Consider the following 23,353-nt stretch of genomic DNA (forward strand, 5'->3'; position numbering starts at 1 on the left):
CTTGAGAAGCATGAGGGTCCACCACACAACAAGAAATATGTTTCATCAGTTCAGATACCAGCAGTAGATGGTATTTTATATATAGAGGGAGATGAAAAGTCAAGAGTAAAGGAAGCACAAAATTCTGCAGGTTCCTGGATTATTCGTGCCTTACAAGAATCTAATTATCTATGATGATGCTCCTTTTTTAGAAGAATATCAGTGAAGAACAGTAAGAATGACTTGGTTAACGGCTACAGCTAAAATACATGGAATACTTTATGGAATTGCAAGTAGACCCATGTGATATAGGAGTAAAATGAATTATGTTCACTTGATTGCTTGGCTATGATTAGTTTATGCCACTAGATTTTTAACTAAAATGTACCTATTTAACAATGGAGACCAAAACTTTCTTTCTCCAATGTTCTCTATAAGAAGTTATTTAGAACCCAGGAAAAAAATAAATAAATCCAACTTTGGTTCAAATTGAAGGTGGTGTTATTTATTATTATTATTATTATAATATTTTATCGATGAGGGCATGTATTGGATAACAATATTTTATCGTGGGAAGCTCATCTCAATCTTGATAGAGTAAGTCCTTATTTTCTTTATGGAGGTCTTTTCTACTGTTCTTGTCCTCGTACAAGAACAAAATTTACAAATTATTGTATAAGTTGTAGAACAAAAGATTTTTAAGAATTGTCCAAAGGAATTGCAAAACTCATTTCATACAGTACATTGCGGCTTATTCCCGAATCTTATTGTCAAAAGCGAGATGAACTATGTTTACCATTACTATATTGTGGCTTATTGCCGTGAGGCAATTACCAAATGGAACTTTGATAACTTAAGTAACTGAATAATTCATTGCATTTTATTTTTTAATTTTTTCAGTTGTAGACGTCTAAATTAAAGTATATAAATGTGTAAAGGCAAAATATATGTTAAAGTTGAAATCGCCGTATATATGTAAAGGCAAAATATAACATTACTCATTAGTTATCGGCCCCTCACACAAATTCTTCTCTTCCACTCACATCTCTTACACTCTCCAATTTCAAACAGAATAGGAGACTTGACTTGACGGGTTCTGTTGGTTGCTGATAATGAAAGCTTATGAATATGGTAGCTGTAGGCTGGACACATGAGGTTTCGTGTAGCTAGCCTCAACGCCATAGCACTCATGAAATTCTCATTTTGGCAAACTGCATAGCATACATCATTTGCGGCAGCTGAATGAAACGTCTTTCTTGATGGTTTAATTGCACTCTTCTCTCAAATTATGGGTTCAGTCGGAATTTTCTTTTTTAGTACAAAATTGAGCATTGAATACATGAATCATGGGTAATAGGCAAATTGCCCCCAAAAGAGTTGCTAAATTTGAATAATAGTAAAAAAATTTACACGGAAAATTTCTTGAACATAAAACTTGAGTACAATATCTGAAATTGTGATTTTTTGTTTCTTTGAAAATAAAATATAGAAATATAGTTTATTGAATTTCATTATCCTTAAAAAAGATAAGTGTTAGGATTTAGTAGTCAATACAACTGGGTATTTAAATTTAATTGAAAAACTTAATGTACTTCATTTAAAATAATGTATTTAAGTTCAACAAAAAAATATAAAATGAAAAAAATAGCTTCATTTACATAATTCTACAAATATTTCCGAGCAACGGTGAACAAATAAGTATGAATCACAATTTCTGCAAAAAAAAAAAAAAAAAGGTATGAATCACAACCATCCTAATTTGGCCTATAAAACCCATCAGCTATACAACAAAAAGATGTAATTTTTATTGTATGATCAAGAAAGGGTGTGACATTTGAGTGTTCTAGAAAGATGTTTCAATCATTTTACATGGATTGAGATTTAAGTGGTATAATCAAGAGAAGAAAAATTATTAGCATTCTCAAAGTACAATTATGTGGTATTTTGCTCTTTCACATGAGTGGTAGGTGTGGATCCCATCGTGAATCTACTTAATGGGACTCACCATAATGTGAGAGGAATAAGTATAACATTGATTTTTTTTTTTTTTAAATGTTTTGTTTTGTTTTAATAAAGAAACCTTAACATTTCTATTCACTAGGAAGTAATTAAAGCTACATCAAGCCACAATTGACTTTGTGAGTATTGAGGTCATACTCGTACAAGAGATACTAAAAACACTACAAACTTTTCTATATAAATCTTATAAATTAACGTGCAAGTTATCACATACAAAATAATTAATTAGAAAAATCATATATTATGTTATTTGCGATGTCAATTATATTTATATTCATTGTTATTCCAATTTTTAAATATTTTATAGTAAATTAATAAGAAAAATGCTAAGTATAAAACATTATTTAATGACGCATTAAATACATCCTATCCCCTATACTTTGGGCATTTATTAGTCATTATTCAATACTTTCATACTAATTTTTCATTCTTTGACATAAATGCTATGTCTCGTCATAAATTTAATTAGGGTCATATTAATTAATGAGTGCCCTTAGGACAATTGTTAATAAACTACTTTAATAAATTTTTTATACCACTTTTATGGGAAAATGAAAAAGCTGTTAAAATATTAATTTTTTTTTTATTTTCCTTTTTCCATAAAATTTTTCCTAAAATGGTTTACTAATATATGTCTTTAGAGAATTTGTTAACTTTTCCAATTTAAATTATAAGAACCCATTATTATTTGAGAGTAAGAAACATTACTTCTAAAGTACCAATTAATTATAGGTCACAATTGACTTTTGAGTACTAGAGATCATTCTTCTACAAGTAACAAGGGATCCTACAAATTTTTCTATATAAATTTTATAAATTGATATGAAAGTTTTTACATACAAAATAATTAATTAGAAAATTCATATATTATGTTATTTGCGGTATCAAGGTCGTTCATTTTAATTACAGTTTTTAAATATTTTATTGTAAAATTGATTAGAAAAATGCTAAAGGTACTACAAATTTTATTTTATTTTTAAAAATACTTATATACTAATGTGACAATAATGTTATTGCCTGCTTGGTTTTCTTTCAACAACATCATAAATAGATTTTTTTTTTTGAGTGCCGGGATGTGAGCTTGTTAGTTTTATATTGTAAAATTTTTAATATTCCCAACATATATGGTAATATAAATTAGCCTCAATACTAAGTTGCATCGTGAAATTTAAATGCCAAAATTTTTTTCTATGGGCACAATAAAATCTTACAACATTTTCACAACAAATGAGATATCAACCCACTATAGATTAAAATAAAATGAAACAAATACAAAGAGAGCATTTTGGGACCTACCCAATTTCAAAGCAATGATGTTGTTAAAATGTTATGAGATTTTGCTTGTCCTTAGACATGCAGGGTGATACCTTGTGACAATGAAAATGACAGTTCGAAGCTCATATTTAATGAAATTATATTTTTTTGTAAGTGAAGATAGCCACTTGAGGCAAAAATAATTTTCAAGTTCTAACTTGTATATTGTATCAATTTGCGGTAGAAGATAACCACACGAGACAACCATAATTACCGAGATCTAACTCTGTTTTATTTTATTATTTGATATATGTCGTTTTACATGCCTAGCAATTATAGTTGCAATGACAAACATAATTTTGAATAGGATTTGCTGGTCCGACTTGAATACAAAGTGCATTACTTCCCCAACCTACACCGTATGTTGCTACACACTTGGTATCACACAAAAACGGATTGCAGTCGGGACTGGGATTTCCTATGTCCACATAGCATATTTTATAATTATTTGGTTTGTTGGATACACTCTTCGATTTGCGGTCAGCATCAGATCGATCAAATTCTTCAGAGCATAGCTTGCCATCCACCATTGACAACAGTTCACATACTAGGTTATGACAAGAAATAGAGAGAAGTATTAATATTAATAGATGCCATTGATATATAAATGGGTAAATTTATAACTTGATATAAAAACGGTTCTTTAAATCATGCTTGGGAATGGGACGTGATATTATTATTATTATTATTAATTATTGAACAATCACAGTGTTGATTCTTATCAAACCCCATTATGTTCTATATGAATTATTGGAATAATAATAACTACAGTAATAAATGACTTAATTAAAAGTTAAAACAATTTGTTGGAGCGTTTTTAATATTATGGCGAAAACATTATTTTCATTTCCTATATTTTGGGATTACAGTTAATTTGGTCTTTACATTTTGGTAACAATTAATTTGGTCTCTCTTATTTTCAACCTGCAATCAATTTAGTTTCTACCATTAACTCACTAATGGAAAACGCTTACGTGGCAAACGGTGTGCTATTGGCACACCACACATCGATGTAGCAACTGAAATAATAATAAAAAATTTATTTATCATTTTTAAAATGCCACGTCAGCATTTTTAAAGAAGCATTTAAATAATTAAAAAAGCATTTAAATGAAAAAATAATAATTTCTTTAATTTATAGAAAAAAAATAATAATAATAATAAAAAACCGATGAAAACATATGCAGGGCTGGTTGCCTGGTTCTACTTTGTTGCTTCCGCCTGGTTTAGATTGAGGTTTTTTAATTTTATTTTTTTAAACCCAATTCTCAAACCTTCAAAGACTTGCTGATTCAAGTTTAATAACATTTGCAATTAGAAACCTCAAGCAACTAAGGAACCATTCAGCCACTCTTCAAGCCATTGTTAAATCTCCCATATTACCACCTTCAATTCACAAGGGCCCCTCTTTCCCCCTCTCTCACAGACATTTTTCCTTCAGACCCGAGATCAATCGATCTTAACGACAATGTTGTACGAGAACAAAAATTCCAGATTCGGATCTACAATCAACGGCGAAGATGGTTCGTACTTGACCGAGTTCCTCTCAACAAATGGGTTCCTCGGTTGGTTTTGGATCCACAAAATGTGTTGGTGGCTGGTGGGTTTCGATTGAGGTTTATTTGGGGCCGTGGAATTTTCATTTTGGAACTTGTGGGTCTTGCAAATCGTGTGTTGTATATGTAGGTGTATGTGACCAAACTTCAATGGTGCTGTCACAAATTGTTTTCCTCCATTTTCTTGGCAACCAAATAGAGGCTAAGAAATAATTTGAGATTAAAAAAAAATTCTATACGTAAATTTGAGAAATAATTTGTTTTTTTTTCACGTTCACGTGGCATTTTTAAATGATAAATAAATTTTTTATTATTATTTCATTTGTCGTGTAGATGTCTAGTGTGCCAACAATGCATATCGTTTGTCACATAAACATTTTTCATTAATGAATTAACGGTAGAGATTAAATTGATTATAAGTTGAAAATAATAGGGACCAAATTGACTGTGACTCTAAAACGTAGGGACCAAAATAGTGTTTTCGCTTAATATTATTTAAGTAAAATGAGTAAATATGTATGAGGAGTAAATTTGCCTTTCCAGTTTCAAAAAATGGAAATGAAATAATAACTACGGTAATAAATGGCTTAATTAAAAGTTAATATAATGTGTTGGAGCATTATAATATTATTTAATTAAAATGAGTAAATATGATAATATATATAATTATAATGATGTGGGAGTTAATATGGAAGATAAAGAGTTAATAAAATATTTAATCTGACATTGAAGAGAAATTCTTTTATTCTTTTTAATTGTGGTGATTAATGGTCTGATATTTCTTGAAGCAAATATTGAGCTAGATACGTTCAAAAATCATTTCCATATTTATTGGTGAGTAAATGCCATTTTTATTATAAAAAATGAAGAGTCATTCATCCACTTATGTCCTAATTATTCTTCAGAAACTCTTTATCTGATCCATTTAATTGGGTAACTCCAACACATCAGATTTATGTCCAGCAATTAATCTTGTAACACCTACTACATCAAGATTATTGATATAATTAATTAGATTAATTTGGGTAATAATTTCGTGAGGCCCAATTAGCCTATAAATAGGTTCACTCATATCCGATACAAGTAATAGCGTTACATAAAAAAAAAAAAAAATCAAGCAATTACTAGCATTCTTATACACTAAAAAAAATAAAGAGGTATTGGGTAAACAATGATGTTCTTTCTGGTGGAGTTTTGAGTTGAACACTTTGTGCATAAGTTGTTCTAATTATACGACATTTGTTGGGCTGTTGTATCCTGGGAGAGACAAGTTAGAGAATGTCTGCACCAGTTACAAAGTTCAGCCAACCAAATAGTGTTGTGTATTTTTATCTTCAAATTAATAATACTTAAAAGTATTATTCAATTTCTTTTTGTATTATTTCAATTATTATTGTGTTTGCACCAACACAATGTGTTGTTCTATGTAAATCCAACTTTAACTAGTCAAAGGATTTGTAAAATTAGTTAATACTTCCAAGGTTATCAAGATCGAGATCCTACACGAGATTGGTGAGAGGGTTTAGGGATTAGATCATAGGATCAGTACGAGAATTATAAGATCCTACTTTCCAATTAAAAAAAATACTAAAAATACCGATAATCATAATTCATAAATTTATATTAAACAAATATTGAAAAAAAGTAATTTTTGATACAAATTAGTGAAATTACTAATAAAGTACCAAATTAAAAATCACTACAAGAGAAAAACCTTATTGCAATGAAATTTTTTGTTGTAATTAACTTCAAATTGTTGCAATAAACCTCTATTGCAACAAAATTTTTGTTGTTGCCTATTGTTGTGATAAAGTCTGTGGCAATAGACTATTGCCAAAAAAAAAAAAAAAACATTGCAATAGAGTTTTGTTGCAATAAAATATTTGTATTATTATTAAAAATACTTTATTGCAACAAAAAATATTGTTTCAACAAATTTTTTGTTGCGATAGGTTAACGAAACAGTACAATTGATCATTATAAACAACATTATCGTCATTGTTAGCAGCCACATGACCCACATCATCCCTTAGATAATCATCAAAATCTCTTAATATTGCATTTGGGGGTGTTTGTTGCAATAAACTTCAAATTGTTGCAATAAACCTCTATTGCAATGAAATATTTTTTCTCCTATGGTTAGGAGAGATCTATTCACAAGATTTCTCATTCTTGTATCCGCATCAAAACCACAATACTCTAATACTTCTAATGCACAATCTTTCATTTCTCCTCTAAAGAGTATCACCTTTGACCTTTCCTTGAGGCCATCATAACTTACTTAAAGCATATCAAAAAATTCACTTTTAGAAATTTTTTCAAAACCATCCAATGCCCTTTTCCATTCATCCATTGTTATTCCAACAAAAAAGGAGCCCAAAACATCTTTAGAGAGTTGCATGCAACCTTTTTTGGGCTGCTAATTTTTGAAGGCATTCAAGCAAAAAAGTTTTAAGGCATCATCAGGGTTTAGTACATTATGCTTATATATTTTATGCGCTCCATGTTGGACCAACAAATGTTCATCTCTTGTTGTTATGATGATCAACTCTCTGATCCAAACCAGCAATGATCTTCAGCCAAATTTTTTAATTGCTCCCTTTATTAACATCATCTAATACAAATTTTTTAATTGCTCCCTTTACTACAAATTTATTTTTTTAAAAAATACTTATACACTAACGTGACAATAATGTGATTGCCTGTTTGGTTTTCTTTCAACAACATCATAAATAGATATTAATTAAATTTTTTTTTGAGATTGCCGGGATGTGAGCTTGTTAGTTTTATATTGTAAATTTTTTTAATATTCTTAGTATTAATTGGTAATATATATTAGCCTCAATACTAAGCTGCATCATGAAATTTAAATGCCAAAGAATTTTTCTATGACCACAATAAAATCTCACAACATTTTCACAACAAATGAGATACCAACCCACTATAGATTAAAATAAAATGAAACAAATAAAAAGGGAGCATTTTGGGACCTACCCAATTTTAAAGCAATGGTGTTCTTAAAATGTTATAAGATTTTGCTATGTCCTTAGACTTATGCAGGGTGATACTTTGTGACGATGAAAATGATAGTTCGAAGCTCATATTTAATGAAGAAACATTTTTCTGTGAGTAAAGATAGCCACTTGAGGCAAAAATAATTTTCAAGATCTAAATTGTATAGTGTATCAATTTGCGGTAGAAGATAACCAAATGAGACAACCATAATTATCGAGATTTAACTCTATTTTATTATTTGATATATGTAGTTTTACATGCCTAGAAACAATTATAGACGCAATGACAAACATAAATTTGATTAGGACTTGCTGGTCCGACTGGAATACAAAGTGCATGGCTTCCCTTACTTACACCATATTTTGCTACACACTTGGTATCACACATGAATGGATCGCATTTGGGACTGGGATTTCCTATGTCCTCAAAGCATAATTTAAAATTATTTGGATTGTTGGATACACTCTTCGATTTGCAGTCAGCATCAGATTGATCAAATTCTTCAGAGCATAGCTTGCCATCCACCATTGACAACAGTTCACATACTAGGTTATGACAAGGAATAAAGAAGTATTAATATTAATAGATGCCATAGATATATGGGTAAATTTGTAACTTGATATAAAAACAGTTCTTTAAATCATGCTTGGGACGTGATACTATTATTGTTAATTATTGAACAATCAAAGTGTTGAACAATAAATCTTGATGGAATTTAGACTTAATTGAACAACTCCTCTTACTTTGGGAAGTGGATACGGTTAAGTGTATACCATTGAGCACGCGCTTACCTGCAGATAAGCTGATTTGGGCAGAGACTAACAATGGGCTGTTCACTGTCAAAAGTGCTTATAAGGTGGCTGTTGATATCTTGGCTGTTTCTCCTTTGGGTTTTTCGGGTTCTAGTTTGGATCAGAGTAATATGAAGAGGTTTTGGAAGTGTGTTTGGAAATTAGATGTGCCTCATAAGATTCGACATTTCGTGTGGAGGGCATGTCGGGGCATATTACCTAGAAAGAGGATTCTGAAAAACCGACAGATTATAGCTGAGGATATCTGTGCTGAATGTAACTTGGATTCAGAAACCACGGGACATGTGTTTTGGTCTTGTCCTAGAGCTCAAAATATTTGGAAATGCTCTGGGATTTTCCAACCTGGTTTTATTGGTTTATTCCCTTCATTTCTTGACTTGTTATGGAAAATGATGATGTTGGATGATTGTGAGGAAAATATTTTAGCGCTGGTGGTTGCAATTGCTTGGAGTATTTGGACAAATAGTAATGAAGTTCACAATGGAGGAAAAAGGAAAGGGGAACTAGAGCTATTGCAATGGTCATGTCAGTATTTGCAGGAGTATGTTGGTGCCAAAAAAATGTTAGTTAAGGCGGATCAGATTCAGATTGACCATTGGTGTCCACCTCCGCAGAATATGTATAAAGTGAATGTTGATGGGGCTGTTTTTTCGGCAAAGAGGGAAGCAGGGATTGGAATTGTTGTTAGGGATTGTCACAGATTGGTGATGGCTGCAATGTCCATGAAAGTGAGTGCTCCGTTGGGTCCTTTGGAAGTTGAGGCAAAAGCTTTTGAGGCTGGTCTGCAGTTTGCAAAAGATCTTGGAATACAACTTCATTTTGGAAGGGGATGCACATAATGTGTTCAAGCCTCTAGTTGGTCTATCTCATGCTACTGCTGTGGTTGCTCCAATAATATATGAGATCCTTGATTCTTGTCATGATATTTGTAATGTTAGGTTTTCTCATGTAAAGCGTAAGGGGAATACGCCTGCGCTTATCAAACCCCATTATGTTTTATATGAATTATTGTAAATTTTAATTTATTTTGGAAAACCAAGTGAAAATCAAATGATACTTGATGTGCAGATCAACATAAATAGAGTATAGAAAAGATAATTGTACCTGAAGCAAAGGCAAGAAGGGTGAGAATACAATAAACTGGCGAGTGCTTGCCCATCTTCTCAAGATTTCAAATTAATGTGTGTGTGTGTTTTTTTGGGTGTGTTCGTAGTGATTGCTATGCACTGATACTTAAAGAGCGAAAAATTTAGGGTGGAATTTGTGATCCACTAGTCAATACCAAGAATTATTTGGGGGAGTAAATTTGCCTTTCCTATTTCAAATAATGGAAATGGAATAATAATAACTACAATAATAAATGGCTTAGTGAAGAGTTAAAACAATTTGTTGGAGCATTTTTAATAGCATTTAAGTAAAATGAGTAAATATGTATGGGGGAGTAAATTTTCCTTTCCGGTTTCAAAAAATGGAAATGGAATAATAACTACGGTAATAAATGACTTATTTAAAAGTTAAAATAATGTGTTGGAGCATTTTAAAATTATTTAATTAAATGAAAAAATATGATAATATATATAATTATAATGATATGCAAGTTAATATGGAAGATAAAGAGTTGATGAAATGTTTAATCTTACATTGAAAAGGAGAGAGATTTTTTTATTCTTTTTAATTGTGGTGATTAATGGTTTAGTATTTATTGGAGCAAATATTAGGCTAGATACAATTAGAGATAATTTCCTTATTCATTGGTGAGTAAGTGTCATTTTTATTATGGAAAATGAAGAGTCATTCACCCACTTAATGGATTAGCTGTTGGGCCTATTTATTCTTGAGAAACTCCTTATTTGATCCATTTAATTGTGTAACTCCAACACATCAGATTTATGTCTAGCAATTAATCTTGTAACTCCCACTACATCAAGATTATGGATCTAATTAATTAGATTAATTTGAGTAATAATTTCGTGTGGCTCATTGAGCCTATAAATAGTTTCACTCATATCCTATACAAGTTACAACGTTACATAAAAAAAAAAAATCAAGCAATTACAAGCATTCTTATACACTAAAAAATAAGAGGTACTGGGCAAGGAATGGTGTTCTTTTTGGTGGAGTTTGAGCTTGAACACTTCGTGCATAGGTTGTTCTAGCTATACGACATTTGTTGAACTGTTGTATCCTAGGGAAGACAAGTTAGAGAAGGTCTGCATTAATTACAAAGTTCAGCCAACCAAGGGTTTGAATTTCCTTAAATAAAGTGAGTGTCACGCCTCAATCCAAATAGTGTTGTGCATTTTTATTTTCAAATTAATAATATTCAGAAGTATCATTTGGTTTCTCTTTATGTTATTTTAATTATTATTGTGTTTGCATCAACACAATATGTTGTTCTGTGTAAATCCAACTTTAACTAGTCAAAGGATTTGAAAAATTAGTCAATACTTCCAAGGTTATCAGGATCGAGACCCTACACAAGATTGGTAAGAGGGTTCGGGGATTAGATCATAGGATCGATATGAGAATCGTAAGATCCTACTTTCCAATTAAAAAAAAAAACTAAAAATCCCCATAATTATAATTCATAATATATATTAAAGAAACATTGAAAAAAGAAAAAGAAATTTTTGATACAAATTTGTGAAATTACTAATAAAATATCAAATTAAAAATCACTACAAGAAAAAAAAAAAAACCTTATTGCAACGAAATTTTTTGTTATAATTAACTTCAAATTGTTGCAATAAACCTCTATTGCAACGAAATTTTTTTTGTTGCCCACTGTTGTGATGAAGTTTGTGGCAATAGACTATTGCAGCAAAAGATTCGTTGCAATAGAGTTCTGTTGCAATAAAATATTTGTATTATTATTAAAAATACTTTATTGCAACAAAAAATATTTTTGCTACAATTTATTGCAACAAATTTTTTGTTGCGATTGGTTACTGTAATAGTATGATTGATCATTATAAGCAAAATTATCATCATTATTAGAAGTCATATGACATGCATCATCCATTAGATAATCATCAAAATCTCTTAATATTGCATTTGGAGGTTTTTGTTGTAATGAACTTCAAATTGTTGCAATAAACCTCTATTGCAACGAAATATTTTTTCTCCTATGGTTAGGAGAGATCCATTCACAAGTTTTTTTTATTCTAGTTTTTGCATTAAAACCACAATACTCTAATATTTCTAATGCATGATCTTTCATCTCTCCTCTTAAGAAACATGCAATATCCAAGAGTATCACCTTCGACATTTTCTCTAGGCCATCATAGCTTACTTTAAGTATATAAAAAATTTCACTTTTAGGAATTTTTTCAAAACCATCCAATGCCCGCTTCCATCCATCTATTGTTGTTCCAACAAAAAAAGGAGCCCAAATTATCTTTAGAGAGTTGTAAGAACCTTCTTTGGGTTGCTCATTTTTGAAGGCATTCAAGCAAAAAAGTTTTAAGGCATCATCAGGGTTTAGTACATTATGCTTATATATTTTATGCATGATCAAGCTCCCCAATCCAAACTAGTAATGCTCTTCAGCCAAAATTTTTAATTGCTCTACTTATTTTACATTATCTAATACAAGCAGAACTTTTTTTTATCATACAAACTAGTTATGATCATCTTAACTCCATCTAAAACATCGTGTATAACAAATTGTCTCTCCTTCAAAATTTGAGAGAGCAGATGCTTTTGTAATTTAGGCAAACCACCGTTTTTTGAAGATTCCCTAACATTTGCAATAAAGTAGGCACCTTCAAAATGACTAGAGTACCTGTTATAAACAGTTCTACTAAGAGTTGTTTTTCCCAATCCCCCCATACCACAAATCCCTATCATAAAAACATTGTTCCCAAAGCTTAAGTATGAGGGGATCAATTTATCAACTGAAACCTCTATTCCTACCAAGCCTTCATCATTGCTTGAGGACCTTGAACTCATTTTTTTTGTGATATCACTTCCACAATGTGTTGAATAAATTTTGACTTGTAGCTGTGGAAAAGTAAGAACAATTATTAGGTGATGATCAAAACTAATCATAAACCGCTAGGGGAGGAAGCAAAATATTATTCAATAATACTCCTTTGGCAAGCAAATACGAATTCATTAGCAGAAGCAACATGGGTAGAACTACACATAAGAATTGTATGATTTTATACGAGATATGTTGGTGTGGGTGTGTGTGTCAAATACTTTGATTATTATTTATTTTCTAGCCATTGAGAATTTATGAGTAAAATAGCTGTTGGCAATTATGAGAGAAATAGACATTGGGTAATAATGGATAATATAGCCGTTGGGTTTTTATGGGTTTTAGTTACCAATAACTATGTGTTATTATCGTCATAAATAGCCTATATAATACCCATCATCACACCCTTTCTTATAAGTCATATTTTACTACTCTATATTTAGATATACACATCCTATTCTATGTCTCTCCCACTTTTTTTTTTTTTTTTTACAATTTATATTTATTCTAAGGAAAGGCAATAGAGGGTTGTTCTTGAACCTTCGTGAGTGGAAGTTCATCTACCACAATGGTTGACACTATAGTCTAATCATGGGGGATTGTTTGGCCGAGAGAACCAGTTGCACTGAGTTTTACTCTAGTTGCACGCATTTATTTTTAAAGACAACGCTTTAGCAACGTAATTCGATAGCACTATGATATCGTTCTAAACTCCTTTTTATTTTATGTTATTGCTAATTATCTGAGATATTAATTTTGTATCAAAACCTGTTTATTCACTAAAATATTTCCATCAATCTTAAAGATTGAATTTCATGCTTCAAAATGGATAAACAAGTTATTGATCATGATATTTTATATTGTGGTATGATATTATGTTTGTAAAGAAAAAATATTAGTATTTATATTTATAGATATAATTACTTATATCTTTTAAATGAGTTGGTGGACTAAAGAATTTGAAAAGAAAAATAATGATGTCCCTCCAAACGTGATTTTGATTCATTAATATGTGAATAATATTATGCAACGTTGTCTTGAAATGTGGATATATACTAACTCATTGCATTTGCAATTTGTGTGATAAATTATGTGATACTATAGGTTTATTATATTTTGTGAAATTGTTTTATGCCTATTGAAATCTAAGGAATATGAGATTGAAGAAAAATGTGTCTTGAGAAATGTTTTTGGAATTCATTAAAAAAAAATAGCAATAATTTTTATGAGAAGTGAGATAAAAATTTATTTTTGGTACAATTTTGAAAGAGAAAAAAATGGTGTAGACTTATGGGGAAGGCATTCCTATTGTTAAGTGGGAAAAATAATGCCATGTGAACTTGGCACTCATTTTGTATGATGAAGACACAATGATACAATAATTTAATTAAATATTATCTTCCTTGCCAAAGTTTTCAAGTAATAATTTACAGTTGTATGAAAAAGAAATTGTGAATGATTAAATATTTGTATTAAATATCAAGTTTTACAAAAATATTGAGTGTCTTATTCTTGTGAATTTATGGACATTCCTAAGTAGTTTCTAGTAGCTAGAGGCTATTGGCTCAATGTACAAATGCTATTATTATTACTTCTCTTGATATAAATATATGAAATGAGAAATTATGGAAAATAATTAAAATTTTCTTTATATATATATATATATAAAATGATCCAACTAATATTTTGGGCTAGTGGATAAGATTTAGTGTGTTGTTTTGAGATGGTGGATATGTTTTCGTGAATTTGAAATAAAAAGACCTTGCAAATCTATAACAAGAGGAACCAAACTCCTTAGTTTGGTACATAGTAATTTGGATGGTTTAAAACAGACAATGACTAGTAGTGGTAAAAGATTTTATGTAATCTTTGTTGATGACCATTCTATATTTACTTAACTTTGTGTATTAGGAACCAAAGATGAGATATTGGAAATTTTTATAAAATATAAAGAAGTTGAGAATGACGTAAGCCTAACTTGGTATACCTCGAATTGTGGAAGTGGTTGCCTAAGATGTTACTCAAATCTAAAAGGAGAATACCTCAAAGGGTGGGGGTACTTGCCTAAGATCTTGTTATATGAACTTAAAAGGAGGAAACTTGATACTTAAATATGTGATTGTGTCTTTATTGGTTATGTTTGCTATAGTTCATGATATAGAATTATTTTAAGCAATAGTGATGTATTTAGAATTTAATACTGTTGTTGAATCTTAAAAATACTCTTTCAGTATGAGTTTCCATTGAAAATGTTTCATGAACCTTTTGATACTTCTAATGATCTTGTTGTGATGTGCAAGAATTGAGAAGAAGTAAGTGAACTAGGGAGAAAAAGTTTTACGCTAATAATTTTCTTACCTATATTGTTGAAGATGAACATGTAAGTTATTATGATGCAATTAAATTTGTTGATGCACCATTTTGGTTGGAAGCTTTTAATAAATTATTAGATTATGTCTAATCATACTTGGAATGAGTTGAGCTTCCATCCAAGATTAAGCCTATTGGTTTCAAGTGGGTGTTTAAAAGAAAATTACAACTAAATGAGATGGTATAAGGCATACTCGGTAGCTAAGGGCTATAAGCAAAAGTATCATATTGATTATTTGATACTTATTCTTTGGTTATTAGAATTGCATCTATAAGAATGTTGTCTGTCATTGTATCTATTTACAAATCTATTTACATCATATGGATATTAAAACTTTTTTTCTAATAGGTAAATTAGAAAAAAAAAAATTTATATGGAGTAACCCAAGGGTTGTGTTGTCCTTGGACAATAACTTAAAACTTAAAGTCTGTAAATTGGTTAGATCCTTGTATGGATTAAAATAAGCACCTATACAATGACTTGAAAATTTTGATATATGGTACTTTCACATGGATTTGTGATTTATGGTCATGAGGATAAATGCATATATAATAAGTTAAATAATAATGAAGGTGTCATTATTTGTTTATATGTTGATGACTTACTTATATTTAGACCCTTTAAAACACAAGTTGTTTAACCTAGTTATTTAGCCAAGTGATTAACTTAAGTAAATTATTCAAATCTAGGTTAACACAAGTAAATCATATCATGCAAAGCAATGCGAAAAATTAAATAACACTTGATATGATAACTCAGGAAAACCAAACCGGTAAAAAACCTGGGAAGGATTTAACCTAGCTATCCTCAAGGTAAAACAGATCTACTATGAAAGAATTGAAGTTTTACAATAGTGACTTAGACTACTAACATCCTATTGCTACCTCGAGTAGAAAACTTACTACCACAACTAGGTGACAACTCTGAGTTCACGGACTACTTCTTTCTCAGATCCACAGCATCCACAAGTATACCACTTGTATTTCTTTAAGCTCTTTATGCAGCAACTAAAACAATTACCAAGCTCTCGACATCAATCTTGATCTTGATAACCCTAAGTATGTATAAAGGCAAACACATCTAGATCTCACAAGAGATTCACACATACAACATAAACAACAATCTAAAAACGTGGCTAGGGTTTTTCCTTTTATACTTAAGGCAAAACATAAAACCCTACACGTCAAACAAGCTTGGGCTGAGTTGGAAAACTTTGTAGAAAAACAATCTGCATGAGTTTCGATCGATCTAGTTTAATTTTCGATCGATCGAGCCTTGCAGAAAGTGAATAGTAATTTTCTACAATTACTTTATTCCAACTTTACATTAAACATACTTTGAGCAGTCTAAATCTAGACTAAACGTTTTGATCATGGTTTGCCAACATACACATATTGAAGTTCTAAAATATTTAGATCCTAAATCTTTAGAACCTAACAAACTCCCCATTTGGCAATCTGTGACAAAACACATAATAAAACAAAATGCTCAAAGTTACAAAAAAAGCCCATTACATTAAAATTGCCCAACCAAAAACAATTCAACCTAACCACTATCTATCAGTTGCAAGTATAGATAGCAGCACGACTGAATCAACCTGTATATTCCTGCAACACCCAATAAACACATAAACGCATGTGTGGAAAATACAAGTTAAACAATAATCTCTTGATTTCACATAACATAAAATAAAAGACATATATCATGAATAACCTCATAATATAAATCAATAGCCAATATAGCACAGTGTGAAACAAGAAACAAAAATAATAAATAAAATGTCTCCCCCTAACATATACATCACATAAAAATATCACCAGCCAAAAAAAAAAAAAAATACAAGATGAAGCACCTAGATACAATCTAAAGCTCCAAAAAAAAAAAAAAGTCCCCTATCTCCATCCATATGTACTCCCCCCCCCCCCCCTTTTTGTAACGAATTGCCAAAAGGCAATCAAGACTCATCATCAAAAGGAGGCGGTGGAGGCGACTGCCGAATACTCGCCAACTCTGCACATAAAGCCTGAAGCTCTGTGAGTACATTCACTAAAAGCTGACCATGAGCCGCCTGAACGGTCACGACAGTGTCTAGCATACGACGAATGCTAGAATCATCCGAAGTAGAAGGTGGAGGATCAGCAACAGTAGTCGAATCAAAAAACTCCTCAGTAGTGGGATCACCTGAAGAAGGAGGAGGAGGGGCAACACTTGAATAAGACTCAACTCTAGGGCATTTAGAGCTCTCTCTCATCTGAGTAGCTCTCTGCTAAAGAAAGGTGGTACCTGTGGAAGCTATAATGTGTATGGGCTTAGATGTAGGAAAACCCTCTAATCCTAAGTGTAATAAAATCCAATGTATGAAAACAGGGAAGAAAAGACCATGTGACCTAGAACTACTCCTATGAACCTTAACCAAGGATTGAATGAAAAGAGTAGGAAAACTTATAGGGGCATCTGTCACAAGGGCATACAAAAACGCACAACACTCAATAGGAATGGTGTGCAAATAAGAAATAGGCCAGATGGAATGACAAGAAATCTGGAAAAATAGATAATTGAGCTCAGTAAGCTCATGAGAGGTGACACGAGGATCAGTACTCCACTGAATGGTATTACCAGTGATGAGGAACATGATGTCGTCCAGAGGAGGAGACTCAGAATAGGGATAAACTAACTGTTGTACCAAAGGGACATCAAAAGCAGAGGTCACTACCTAAGGAGTAATGGTATACTCTTCTCCTCTTATCCAATCCTTCACGAATTGAATGTTGGATGAAGTGGAGTAAATAGAGAGGTTCGAATAGAACTCTCTGATCAGAACTGCCGAAGGAGGATAATCTACATCTAAGAGAGGCAACCAACCCCTTCGATCAAAGTCCCTACGAATCTCAGAATCTAGCTCATCTAAAATTTACTTTCCTCTTAGTCCACACCTTCTTATATATATTCAGCTTCTCAAAGGTTTCTTGGTTTTTTCTCAATTAAAAACCTATCACTCTTAAAGGCTGGAGAAGAAGAGGTGGTGGTCTTCCTAACCATGATGCTAAGAGATAGGAAATGATAGACATAGAAGAACCAAAAAAGAGCAAAAACAAAGAAAAACCAAGGGCAGAATGCATCAGACAGAGTTAGAGCACAAAAATATAGAAATGAACAATCTATACGATGCATGAACAGAATAAACACATGATGCATGCTCTAATGCATTGAGAAAGGTCCAATTATACTTGAAAAACCAACAATTGACTTGAACATAGAGTTTTAGTACAAAAACCCCAAATTTTGAAAACCCACTTTTTTAAAAAAATAACCAAATTGATTGATTAATCATTACACTAGATAGAAATCATCATATAATGATATAATCAATCAATTTCACAAGTCAATTTAATCAAATTGAGTCCAATTGAACAAAATCCCCAATTTCTTAAACTTTCAAGCCCTAGAATTTCAAATTTTTTCCAAATCACAAAAGTAATCAAATTCATGCATGGGAATCATGTTAATAACATGCAAGGACAAAAACCCATCAAACAAACTTGATTAAAAACAACTGATTTGAACAAAAATCCCAAAATCCCTAGGTTCGAAATTTCCAACTAAAAGGCATGAAAGATGTGATTTGAATAAAAAACAAAGGGTAAAAGAGACTTACAATCACTTGAAGACAAACACCCTTGAAGATTTGAGGCAGAAAACGACAAAAATTGCTTTAGGTTGGATTGGTCGAGAAAAATAGAGTGAGGAGTGTTTGAATTTTTTTTTTTGGAATAAGTGAAGAACACGTGAGAAACAATCCCTTTAAAAAAAACACTCAGAACGATTTTCGATCGGTCGAAAAATACCTTCGATCGATTGAAAAACATATTCGATCGATCCAGCATCAATTGAGCAGCGATCGAGCCAGGCAGATCCAAACCTAATTTTTTATCGCATTTTCGATCGGTCGAATAACACTTTCGATCAATCGAAAATCTCAAAAATTCAATTTTTTGAAAAACAGAGCATTTAAATGCAGAAACACCTTAAAGCACATTGTTTTATGAATGAAATGCATGAGTATGAGATGAAAAGTTTTTCAAAAACCCTTGAATTTAACCCAAATCTTCCAAAAACAAGATTTTCAATCAATTTTCCTCAAATCTCAAACTTTAAAACACATTTTGCATTAAAATCAATGATTTTTTAAACTTGGATGGTCACAACAAGATCACACACAATATCATGTATTAAGTTTAACAAAGAGTAACTTGTGTAGTGTGTGTATCTAGCAAAAGCTTGAGATACATGTGAAGTGATATGTAGATAGTAATCAATCTCAATTTCTACAAAATTCATCACATGAAGTTGAAAGAGACTATCACTTAATGAGTTACATCATATAATTCCCATATCTTCTAGAAAATAAGCTTGCAATCATGTAAGTTTCTTATTTTGATTCATAATATACACACCAATTTTATTTGATTTTGAAATTATTAGAATAGTCAAGATAATGTACACACAAATTTTATTTCATTGTGAATTGATTAGCCCAATAATGTACACACCAATTTTATCATTAATTCGAGGCTACACCTTATGTTCTTTTTGTGCATGTGCTACACTTTCTTGAATACAAAATCTTATGATATGCACTAAGGTGTTCATGATTGGCCAGTAAACAGTGGTGAGATGATTATTTATGCTCTTCTCATTAAGTTCAAGTTCAACAATTAAAAGCATGTGACTTCAAGATTAAGATCAAATTATCAAAAATTATAAACCTTTCCCACACAACATGCACTACAAAGTTCAAACTAGTAAAGTGCAATAAAATAAGCTCATCCAAGTTAAACAAATTACATAAACAAGTTATGTAAAGATAATATGGCCAGCCTTGATTTCAAATCCAAGAAAAATAATGCAAAACACTTTTTTTTTTTTTAATTTGAAAAAAAAAAAAAACCTAGCATGAAATGCATGAATGATATGAAATACAAATCCTAGAAAAACAAAGAAAACAAGAATAACAAAGAAGAAGGGTCACAAAGAATAGAGAGATGAAACACAAGGACCATGTCAGAAAGACTCAATTAGATTGAGCCTTTTGCATCCAAAACTTTTTAGATGCAACTCTAGCATTGGAGTTATTATTCTGATTAGAATAATGAGCAACTCCAAGATTGGAATAAAGGCTTAAAACCTTTACCAATTCACCAATAAGTACCATAGGATCTTGTGCTTGAGGCTTAGGTACTTTTTACTTATTTACTCACTTAGTAGCTTGCAACTTGAAACAGTTTGGACGAATGTGCCCAGACTTTCCACAAAAATGACAAACCCATGCAGGTCTATCATGCAACTTATCCTTAGGAGGGTTAGGAGTCTTAGGCCTAGACTCTTTGAGATCAACCCTAATCTTCCTAGGAGGTGTAACTTCTATTGGTTTGATAATCTCGCTCACGGGAGGTTCAGAAGAAGGAACAAAATTTGTGGATTGAGTTTCAGACAAAGTGATGCTTTCTACAAAACTTAGACCACTTTTTTCTAAAGGAGACTTTTGAACGCTCAACATGTGATTCAGTTTAGAACTAGCAGACCTATTTGTTTGTTCTCTAGCAACAGATAATTTTAGTTCCAAGTTCTTAACTTTGTCAAGCAACAACATGTTCTCAGTCTTCACCTTATCAAGCAATTCATTAGCATCAAATAATTTCAAGAGCTTTCTTATCAAGTTCAAGAGAAATAATTTTCTGTAAGCCTAAATCAACATTCATAGAATTCTTTGTAGAAACCTTGCAAAGCTTATTATAGGCTTCTTGCAAATCAGCATTCTCAAAGAGTTCCCCATTAGAAGGGTTCTCATCAACCACAACACTTTCATCAACTATAGCAGTAGCTATGAAAGTAATGAAGTTTCCATCCTCATCACTACCAGACTCATTATCAGAAACTTCATCATCACTAAGGGTTACAGCTATAGTCTTACCCTTTGATCTCAAGAATGTAGGACATTCTAATTTCACATGACCATACCATTGACAACCAAAACATTGTTGACCCATAGAATTATTAGAGGTTTGACCTACTTTTTCTTTAGGTTTTTCAGTATTGTTCACTTTAGTGGGATCATTCCTTCTAAAATTTCTAGGTTCAACATTGTTTTTACCTCTTGCCATTCTGTTGTTGTTTCTAAGAAAGTTTCTAAAGTTCTTGGCAAGATATGCAATCTCTGTTGCAAAGAGTTCATCATCAAATCCATTCCCTTCAACATCATCAACTGACTTAAGAGCCATTGATTTGGATTTGTTTGTCTTAAGTAGGTCTAACTCATAGGACTGGAAAGATCCTATAAGTTCATCAACAAGGATGGAGTCTGCATCCTTGCTTTCAGTAATGGCAGTCACTTTGGCTCTAAAGTCCTCAGTCAAAGATCTAAGTATCTTCTTATCAATCATGGGTTGATCATAGATTTCACCCAAATTGTAAGCAGAATTAACAATGTCATTAAGCTTAGCATATAATTCATCAAAACTTTCATCATTAGACATCCTAATACTTTCAAATCTAGATATTAACTACTGCAACTTATTGATTTTAACTGCTTTTGTACCTTCATGCACAGGTTGGAAAATATTTCAAGCAGTATGAGCAACCTCAACATTAGAGATTTTCTTGAATTTTTCCATAGAAACAGCATTAAAAATAGCATTCATGGCTTTGCTATTAAAAACGGCTGTTTCTTTCTGAAAAGTTTACCACTCACTAACTGGAGTAGTGGGCTTCTCCTATTCGTACTCAACAGAATTCCAGACTCTTTCATCAATAGATTTTAGGAATGCTTTCATACTTACTTTTCAGTAGGCATAGTTATTCCCATCAAAGTGAGGTGGAATCACAAGAGAGTGATTGTGTTTAATGACAGTAGGTGGCAAGGATCAACTCTTAGATCAAATGATCTAAACACTAGAGCTAACCTGCTTTAATACCCTTAAAACACAAGTTGTTTAACTTAGTTATTTAGCCAAGTGATTAACTTAGGTAAATTATTCAAATTTAGGTTAACACAAGTAAATTATATCATGCAAAGCAGTGCGGAAAAGTAAATAACACACGATATGATAACCTAGGAAAACCAAACCGGTCCTGGAGAGGATTTAACCTAGCTATCCTTAATGTAAAACAGATCCACTATGAAAGAATTGAAGTTTTACAATAGCAACTTAGACCACTAACATCCTATTGCTACCTCGAGTAGAAAACTTACTGCCACGTGATAGCTCCGAGTCCATAGACTACTTCTTTCTCAAATCCATAGCATCCACAACTATACCACTTGTATTTCTTTAAGTTCTTTATACAGCAACTGAAATGATCACCAAGCTCTCAACATCAATCTTGATCTTGATAACCCTAAGTATGTATAAAGGCAAACACCTCTAGATCTCACAAGAGATTCACACATATAGCATAAACAACAACCTAAAAACGTGGCTAGGGTTTTTCTTTTTATACTTAAGGCAAAACATAAAACCCTACACGTCAAACGGGCTTGGGCTGAGTTGGAAAATTCTACAGAAAAACAATCTGCACGAGCTTCGATAGATTGAGTCTAATTTTCGATCGATTGAGCCTTGCAGAAAGTGAATAGTAATTTTTTGCAATTACTCGATTCTAACTTTACATTAAATATACTTTAAGTAGCCCAAATCTAGACTAAACGTTTTGATCATGGTTTGCCAACATATACACATTGAAGTTCTAAAACATTTAGATCCTAAATCCTTAGAACCTAACAAAAGGCCAAATTTTTGACCAAACCACTAGTAAGAAGGCTGGTGAGTGAGGCATCTAGGGGGATTCAATTGATACCCAAGTTGTGACACTATGGCTAATGCCCAACCTCTATGATGGGTGATTCCACACAAGAAGTTAAATGGGTAAAGGTCATTAGTGGTCCATGTGGACACTGTCGTTTGTTATGTGTTTTTCGTTATCTCGGTAAGGAGATTAGTGATGAGTCCATCCCTATGGTGTGAGACAGTACTAAGTTGCAGAACTTGGTGAGGTTGAGCTTTAGGCTCTTAATGGATCCATATCCTTACCTGTTGCGATGGGGTATATTTGCATGCACTCCTGATGGATACCACTGACTAAGTTGCAGATTGTTGGAGGTTGGGCTTTAGGCTCTAAATGGATCCATATTCCTACTTGTTGGGATGGGGTGTATTTGCACGCACTCCTGACGGATGCTACCAATTAAGTTGCAGATTGTTGGAGGTTGAGCTTTATGCCCTTAATGGATCCATATCCCTATGTTTTG

The sequence above is a fragment of the Castanea sativa genome, chromosome 7 (assembly GCF_040712315.1).
Source record: "Castanea sativa cultivar Marrone di Chiusa Pesio chromosome 7, ASM4071231v1".
Taxonomy (NCBI): domain Eukaryota; kingdom Viridiplantae; phylum Streptophyta; class Magnoliopsida; order Fagales; family Fagaceae; genus Castanea; species Castanea sativa.